This window comes from Helianthus annuus, chromosome 12 (genome assembly GCF_002127325.2).
Source record: "Helianthus annuus cultivar XRQ/B chromosome 12, HanXRQr2.0-SUNRISE, whole genome shotgun sequence".
In the NCBI taxonomy this organism is placed as follows: Eukaryota; Viridiplantae; Streptophyta; class Magnoliopsida; order Asterales; family Asteraceae; genus Helianthus; species Helianthus annuus.
The window spans coordinates 125657745-125666370 of record NC_035444.2 but is presented as its reverse complement, the minus strand read 5'-3'; the positions used below and the strand labels follow the sequence as shown (position 1 = coordinate 125666370).

The 8626-nt window shown below is 40.6% G+C and overlaps 1 non-coding gene across 1 annotated transcript; it reads right to left on the bottom strand.

The window, feature by feature from the left end:
• Positions 1–1747: 1747 nt before the first annotated feature.
• On the bottom strand, positions 1748–1854 carry LOC118485227. Its single transcript, XR_004875532.1, has one exon. It is a non-coding gene; the product is annotated as a small nucleolar RNA R71 (small nucleolar RNA).
• Between the last annotated feature and the right edge of the window lie 6772 nt (positions 1855–8626).

The window sequence follows — 8626 nt, the reverse complement described above, 5'->3', positions numbered from 1 at the left end:
GTGTCTTGGCATTACTTTACTGTCTTTATAAAATAAAAGATTTTCACAATTCGTATCTCCTTGGTCTATATGGATATATGTTGGCTACCTGGTCGGTGGTTAAGGGAATGGTTTGGTAAGAGTCTTGCCTTGTTCAGTGTATAGATCCTGGAAGGACTTGGGTCAACTTTAGTAGGACCTCCTTCAATACCCACTGGTATTGGATGGCGGGGGTCCGAACTCCTTGATCCCCTCATATGTAAACTACTATTAAAACTTTAACCCGGCTACTTAGGAATGTATCCCTGCTGACTCAAACTACTTACCCGAGGGTAACGTCACCTTCAAAAGATGGGCCTACCACATTACGCATTAATAACTTAATTAATTATCTTTCAATAATCCAACCCTTTAGGATTGTATCCTTGCTGACTCAAACTACTGGGTTGAGGGTAACGTCACCTTCAAAAGAGGGGCCTACTACTATAACAAAGATAATCTCTTAAAAAGTGCAAAATTGCGAAAATAATCAAAGGTTACACTAAAGGCGAGTCGGATCCAAGTGATTCATCTTGTCCATCTGTTTTATTTTTCTTTTTATTTTTCAGCATTTTTAGTTTTTATTTTCTAGTTTAAACCTTTTTCTAAACTTTTGATTTGATTAGACGTTGAGGATAAACCGGTATTAAAAGCTCTTGTGTCCTTGGACGACCTCGGTATCTTACCAACACTATACTACGCTCACGATGGGTACACTTGCCCATATGTGTGTTTCGTGTTAGTAAAATTTCGTGTTTTATAAATTTAAAACTTGACTAAAGTGTAAAAAGGGCTAAAAATATATAGCACCGCACACACATCAAGTTTTCGACGCCGTTGCCGGGGACACAAGGATTTTAAGAAAGTTAGGAATCAACGGCCTAATCGTTTTTTCCTATTTTTCTGTTTTTTTTTAGGATTTTTTTTTTAAATTTTTCAGTTTCTGCAGAGCTCAGCACTGGCCGTGCCTTGTCGAACACGGGCCGTGCCCAGCATTGTTACTAGCAGTTTTGATTTTCCGAGTTACAGAGAGTTGAGCACGGGGCCATGTCGGTGCAACACGGGGCCGTGTCGAGCTCCCCAGTTACAGGGATCCGGAAAACAATCACTGTATCTCCGACCACGGGTCGTGTTCATCAGAGCACGGGGCCGTGGTGAAACTTCTGACCAACGTTCTTTTTGTTTTTATTACAGGACTTGGAACTCAGGCGCCACATCTGAACTTTCCACGCATTGTATGAGCTCCAGTTCTAGTAGAGACATAAAAGACCCTTTAGACGAACCCGAACGCTTTCTAAGAAAAAGACTTAAAGCTAAAAACCAGAAGAAAATTTCGGGGGACCCACTTCCAATGGCGGACCAACGTACTGTTATGGATTATCTACGTCCCACCGTAGGTAATCTCGGCGCCGCTATCAATGCACTGAATGTCGAGGCCAGCAACTTCGAACTTCGGCCGCATTTGATACAAATGCTCCAAAACTCCACAACCTTCCATGGGCTTGCGGACGAGGATCCCCATCTACATATTAATAACTTCTTAGAAATATGTGATACCTTTCGGATCAATGGAGCATCAAATGACGCCATCCACCTTCGAATGTTTCCATTTTCACTAAAAGACCGAGCTAAGGCTTGGCTAAATACCCTCCTAGTTGGCTCGGTAAACACTTGGAATGAACTAGCCCAAAAGTTTCAATATAAGTATTTCCCTCCTGCTAAAACGGCTAAATTAATTACTGAAATTAACACATATTTACAAGAGGACGGGGAATCCTTATATGAAACTTGGGAAAGGTTTAAGGAGCTACTAAGAAAGTGTCCTCATCACGGTCTTGCTGTATGGAAACAAGAATCCACCTTCTATAATGGGTTGTTGCCACACACAAGACAAACACTCGACTCTAGCTCCGGGGAACTTTTAGGTAATCGCCACCCAAATGAAATTTATAATCAAATTGAGAAAATTGCTCAAACCAATTTTCAATGGCACACTCCCCGAGGCACGAAATCTATTGCCCCGGGTGCCCAAAAGGTTGATGAAAGCAACTCCTTGCAAGCCCAAATCGAAGCGTTTCTTCAAAAATAAAAAAGTTAGAAATGGCAAAAACGGCTTCGGTTATGGCTTGCGAGGGGTGTGGTGGGCCACATGAAAATTGGAGTTGTATGAAAGAAATAGATAATCAAACAGAATCGGTAAAGTACATTGATAATAGACCTAGGCCGTCGGGTCCTCCAACGGGTACCTACAACCAAGGATGGCGTAACCACCCTAACCTTGGTTGGAGAGAACCCGACAATAGTAGTAACCAACAAAATCTAAACCAACTAACAAACTTTCAACAACTAAGAAACGAGTCACAAAATTTCTCTCAACAACAAGGGGGACGAGAAAGGCTTGAAGATACGGTATCTCACCTGATCTACGACACCGAAAAGAAAAACTCGGATCGATTTCAACAACTAGAATCGAATTTTAGAAATCAACAAGCTCGTATTCAAAACATTGAAAAACAATTAAATCAAGTAGCTCAAAATTTCTCCGAGAGACCACAAGGCGCGTTACCAAGTAATATCGAAACCAACCCAAAGGCGCAAGTACATCTTATCACATTGAGAAACCGTACCGTGGGTCCCGTGGAGGCTCCATTACCTCTAACTGAAAAAAGCCGATCTAGCCAAACCACAACTCCACCAACGCCCCAACAAGAGACTCCTCCTCCATCAAATCAAGAGCCCACCAAGAATCCTCTGGTTCTGTACCCTGGTCGGTTAATTCGCCAAAAGACCAATGAACAATTCGCAAAGTTCGAAAATTTTCTAAAACAATTGCATGATAATGTTCCATTTATCGAAGTCCTAACCCAAATGCCTAAATATTCAAAATTTATAAGGTACTTCCTCACTCACAAAAGGAAAATTGAATCATTGCAATTAGTTAATTTAAGCGAAGAATGCTCCGCCTTGCTACTCAACATACTCCCGCAAAAGAAGATTGACCCTGGAAGCTTCACAATTCCTTGTTTGATTGGGGAATCTCCCATTCGCAATGCACTAGCCGACCTCGGGGCTAGTATCAACCTCATGCCCGCATCAATGTTCAACCGACTCGGCCTAGGGAAACCAAGCCCTACAAAAATGAGCATACAACTCGCCGATAAGTCCGTCAAATATCCACAAGGTGTCGCTGAAAATCTATTGGTCAAAGTAGGCGAATTTGTCTTCCCAGCCGACTTTGTCATACTAGATATGGAGGAAGATACCGAAGTACCACTCATCTTAGGGAGGCCATTCCTAGCTACGGCCCACACAGTGGTAGACATGAATGGTGGAACACTAACATTGAGGATTGGGGACAAGGAAATGAAGTTCGGAGTTGGAAAGAGAGTAGAGGACGATGACCCGGTCACTTACATGAAAGTCATAGACTCAAGTTTGGATGATGCTCTCCGACGGTGCAGTATGTGATGCAAAACATCCCACTTGGGTAACATATGACCATGCTTTGGGTCTAGCCAAGGACCCTTATAAACGTAGCGCACCACAGAGGCATTCCGCGGAACTATCCTTAGTTTAATTTAGATTAATTTTTATGTTTTCTAGTTTAATTTTAGTTTTCAAGAATAAAACACACTCGGGATGGTGAAGGATACCAAGGGAAACTTGAACCAGCGCCCCATGTACAAAAACAGAGCCTCCCGCAAATTTTTCTTCATTACAGCAAGTTCGGCACGGGCCGTGTCCCGCCAACACGGCCCCATGCTGAACTATCTGCAGAAAATCGCCCAGTTCAGGTAACTAGACACGGGGCGTGTTCACTGAATATGCCCCCGTGCCCAGGCTTCTGTTTCTTTCTAATGTTTTCTGTTACTGGCAACCTGAACACGGGGTCGTGCACGGACACCACGGGCCCGTGTCCAGATGCCCAGTAACATAAAAATTTGTTCTTAAACACACTTTACACATTCAATCAATCTAAAAACTTATTTTTGGGACACATTGAGGACAATGTGTAATTGAAGTGTGGGGGGATGCTAAAACCTTGAACTTTGCAAGTCCTAATTACAAGCCTTACACAAAACTCGATTGGAACCGCTAAACACCCCAAATTTTTCAAAAACTTTTTATTTTTTTTTACTTGTCTTGGTTTAATTTGGGAATTGCAAGTTCTAAGAAGGTTATATCTTTACAAATTTACAACCGCTAGCGTCGTGAATAAAAGTACCAACATAAGAAAATTATGAAACGGAATGACAAATCTGGTTAAAATTTGATTATATATACTTGATCACATAAAAACCCATTCCCACAAAAGGTGAGTTTTGAGCCTTTATTGAGCATATAAATACACATCTTTAAACTAGATTCTCATTTTTCGTTTCTTGTGTGAATAGCCGCTTGGTTCTTACGACTCTAGAACTTGCCATGACGATATATTTCCCGGTCCTTACCAACTTAAACCCAAGTAAATGATAGAGACATTAGGACTAACCCTTTTATTTCTACAGTATTATTTTTTTTACCACCTACCCAAAATCCCCGTAGTTAACCCCTTTGAACCTAAACCTTTGCATTTCTTAACCCAAAAAAACACCCTTTTTACCCACCAAACCCTTTTTTTATTTTAAACCCTTTATTTTAGTAACAAAGCTCGGTTTTCTTGTGACTTCCTTATCAAAAAAAAAAATGATGAAGACAAAAGAAATAAACAAACAAGTTTATCAAAAAGGACCTTGTTTGAAGAATTGCTTCATTAGACTAAAAAATCATAAAAAAATAAAATAAAATAAAATAAAAAGTGTTATGAAAACCGACGCTTTTTATGCCTTTCGTCCTTTTCTACTAACCACTAACCCAACCACCTACCTTTAACCCAAGCCTAACCCTTCACCCAACAGTTCTCTTGATATTTACAAAGGTATATAGTTAAAAAGGAGGAGGATTGATTGCTTGGCAAGCTTATGTTAGAAGTAAGTGCCATGCCGCTCTCAAGTGTTTCACAGAAATTCACCTTCGGCCGAGTGTTGAGTGATTCCCCGTGAGATATGTGAACTTGTATATAAATGGAATTTTAAAGAGGCATGTTATGCCCTAATAAGTAATTTATCTTATGTAATGTTTTAAATAAATCATGACGAATAGGATTGTAAATAAATAAAAATAAAACCTAATAAAGAATCTTGGAATCTCGACACTCTATGACAAGACCAAAAACCTTCTCTTCTACCCATTCCATTTGGGAGTGTAAGCCACATTATAAAGAGTTTTGCTTGAGGACAAGCAAAATTCAAGTGTGGGGGTATTTGATGTGTGCAAAATGCAACATATAAATTACATCAAATGTGGCATAAAACTAACCCTTTTTTAGTACTAATGTTGGAAAAAGTGTGCTTTTGTCTTCCTTTTGTATTTTCAGGATTAAATGAGCTCAAATAAACAAAAAAAGCAAAAAGGCAGCCAAATCTAACATAAATACAAGAAAAGGAATAAACGTGGCATGCCCGACCCCTCGACAGCATCCTCCCAAGCAAAAACAAAAGAACAGAAGGCTGAACATGCCCCGTGCTCAATGAGCATGGGGGCGTGCCCAAGTGTCTGCAGAAAAGACAAAGTTGTAAAAGCTTCTATCCCCCACCACGGGGGCGTGTCCAGCGGACACGGGGCCGTGGTCAACTCTAAGATTCGCAGAATCTAGGCAAATCTTGATAGTACAGATACGCTTCTGCACACGGGGTCGTGCCCAGTGGACACGGGGGCGTGGTCAACTAATGCAGATAAACTGCAATTAATGATGAAAGAGAAGATGGGTGGACACGGGGCCGTGCCCAATGGACACGGGGCCGTGTCTGGGCTTCTGTGCAGGCTATAAATAGGGGTGCTTGGCTCATTTGCAAACCATCCCTTGGCAAACCACCTCTCTCACACTTCATTGCGAACATCGCAACTAATTTACACCTAACAATGTATGAATACAAGAAAGTTTCATTGCAAAATAAAACAAAAACGTCCATAAAGTAGTCGTAAACAAAACCACAAAGTTAAAGCTTCAAAACATAGATCATATAAACTATAAATAGTTAATAAGTCTAATAGCACAACATATAAATAATCTTTAAACATGAGTCTTTCTCCAAGTCGAGTGAACCTGCATACATAACCCTTTCCCCCAATTACACATAACCCTTCATTTCTACAAGAAACAAGAAAACCAATAGATGTTTAGCTGTTAAAACTTGTAAATATAATATAAATAGTGTTTGTTAAAAGAATAATGAGAAACGAGTAAAAAAATAATAACCTTCTTCCAGCTTATTATGCTCTTCAATGTTCTCTTTCACGTTAACAACATCACCATCTGGAAAAGTCCAATCTTGACAACAAATTAAAGCTTCAACAATTGGAGTACTTAAAGAACTCCTAAATGTATCAAGCACCCTACCTCCCGTGCTAAATACAACAATAACAACCGTACCCAGTAAATCCGACAAATAGCAAAGCTACTTATAGGGTATAGGGAGGGTGGGATGTAGACATACCTTGCCTCTATCCCTAGGGATAGAGAGGCTGCTTCCAGAGAAACCCTCGGCTCCAAAACGAATAGCATACCAATACACCAAGTCAAAGAATACAAAGAAGTCACCAATACCAAGAAAGTGATCAGAGTGACACAATATAATTTAAATAATCTATAATAGCATACAACATCATTTAGGCATAAACACAAGAAGGCAATCACCAGTAAAGTCACTTAAAGAATAAGAAAAACATACGCCCCTAAAATATACCTAAGACCTTACTACAATCTCCTCTAGAAGTCCTTAACTATAATCCTACGCCTCCACGAAGTCCTATCTTGGACCATGTCCTCAGAAAGATGCAACTCTAGTAAATTATGCCTAATCTGCTCATCCCATGTCAGCTTGGGTCTGCCTCTTCCTCTCCTCCCCTCCATAGTAAGAGTTTCCACTACTCTAGTTGGTGCCGTCGTTTGCCTCTGCTTCACATGCCCATACCATCTCAATCTCCCCTCCTTAATCTTATCCGATATACTAGCCACTCCTAATCTTTCCCTAAAAAACTCATTTCTTATCCGATCGAACCTCAAGTGTCCACACATCCACCTCAACATCCTCATCTCTACTACCTCCATCTTGTGCACTTGTGTCTTCCTAATAGCCCAACAGTCTATTCCATATAGCATAGCGGGCCTAACTGCTACCCTGTAAAATTTCCCATTTATTTTAATTGGGAACCTCGTATCGCATAATACCCCACTGGCCGCCCTCCATCTACACTAGCCAGCCTGTATGCGATGGGTTACATCACTATCTATGTCACCATCTGTGAGTGCATTTATGTCTATCGCCTCCGTCAATTTAGATCGTAGCAGAAATCAGAAGAAGACATGGTTTTATAATGTAAAATATAGGGAAATGTCAAGGTGCCATTATTGTAATTAAATAGAACTCCTTTAAAGTCTTTGCCTATAAATAGGAGGCTTAGGGTAATGATTTAGGACTTTCGCAACTTTTTGGAGCCTTGAAGTTAGAGAGAGATTCTAGAGAGAGAAAGTGTTCAAGGTGATTCACGGTGCTTGTATTCTGTCATTTCATCTATAGAATCACAGTTTATACATTCTTATGTTCGTTTCACACACGTGCACGGATTCCGCATGTCGCACGTGTCGTTTAGCAATCATTCGGAAGTCAAACACGGTCCTACAACGCGTTCACACAATCTCTTTGTATAAACGACCCCAAATACATAAATTTAGTTATCTGCGGGACCAATTGATCCTCAATGGTGATTTGGGTGTCATCGTCATCGGCTACACCACTAAAATCACAATGTAGATACTCAGTCTTAGATCGACTAATCCTTAGGCCCTTGCCCTCTAGAGCTACTCGCCACTCCTCTACCCTCGCGTTCAAGCACTGTTTAGTCACTGCAATCAACACAATATCGTCTACAAAAAGCATGCACCACGGAACTGTCTGCTGATTCAACTTGGACAACTCATCCAAGACAACCGCAAAAAGAAAAGTGCTCAACACAGACCCTTGGTGGAGTCCTACCTCCATAGGAAAGAAGTTTGTATCCCCTACAGACGCGTGGACACTAGTTTCTGTTCTATCTTATGTATCCTTAATTATGTTTATATACTTCCCAGGTAGCCCTCAACCCTCCAAACTATCCCAAATCAGTTGCCATGGGACAATGTCATATGCCTTTTCAAGGTCGATAAACACCATATGTAAATATTGCTTCTTCGCTCTATATTTTTCCATCAATCTCCTTAGAATTTGTATCGCTTCTGTAGTTGACCTCCCTTTCATGAATCCAAATTGGTTTACTGAAACCCGAGTTTCTCTTCTAATTCTAGTTTCAATTACCCTCTCCTAGAGCATCATAGTGTGACTTAGCTTGATTCCTCTGTAGTTCCCACAACATTGAGTGTCTCCTTTATTCTTGTATAAAGGCACCACGACACTACTCCTCCACTAATCTGGCATTTTTACAGTCTTGAAAATACGATTGAACAAAAGTGTTAACCATCGGACTCCTTCTTCCCCCAAACACTTCCACACCTCAATCGAAATGTTGTCTA